The sequence below is a fragment of the Capsicum annuum genome, chromosome 12 (assembly GCF_002878395.1).
Source record: "Capsicum annuum cultivar UCD-10X-F1 chromosome 12, UCD10Xv1.1, whole genome shotgun sequence".
Taxonomy (NCBI): Eukaryota; Viridiplantae; Streptophyta; class Magnoliopsida; order Solanales; family Solanaceae; genus Capsicum; species Capsicum annuum.
In genome coordinates, this window is record NC_061122.1 from 6,041,269 (window position 1) to 6,042,089 (window position 821).

Consider the following 821-nt stretch of genomic DNA (forward strand, 5'->3'; position numbering starts at 1 on the left):
AGCGAAACTTTAAAACTCAAATTCTCACTCTTTCTCCTCTTTTTTTTCTAAAGTATTTATCTGGTTTCTGATTTTTTTTTTTGGTTAATACAGTCTGTGTTTCTGATATCTGTATCAAAAGTGTCTGTCTATGTCTGAATCTGTGTACGTAATCTCTGTTTTTTGTCTGGTAGGGAGTCCTTTAAGTAGCAGTTTTTTGTCTGGTAGGGAGTCCTTTAAGTAGCAGAGTTTTGGGGGGAAAACAAAAGAGGGAACAATTATTTACAAGATAAGATAAAGGGGAATTTAAAATTTAATTTTTTTAAAATAAAATAATAATAATAACAATAATAATAATAATAATAATAATAATAATAATAATAATAATAATAATAATAATAATAATAATAATAATAGATAGATAGATAGATAGATAGATAGATAGACAGATAGATAGATAGATAGAGATAATAATAATAATAAATATAATAATTAATTTTATATTTAACAAAACAAAATAAGAATTTATAAAGGGACAAAAACAAATATAATAAATAAATTTTAATAAATTTTAAAATTTATAAAAGAAAACATATATTTTTAATTTTTATATTATTTAAAATTAGAATAAAAAAATCAAAATAATATGTGATTAAATATAAAAATATAATATATTTAATATCGATAAAAAAATTAAAATTTAGGGAGGATAAAAAATCACGTGTCTACATTTTTGCCCCTCTTTGTGTGAAATCACGTGTCTATTAGCACCTTGCAATTGGTCAAAAAAACCATCTATTCTTGGAAGGGGATACTTGTTTTTTTATAGTGACTTTGTTAAG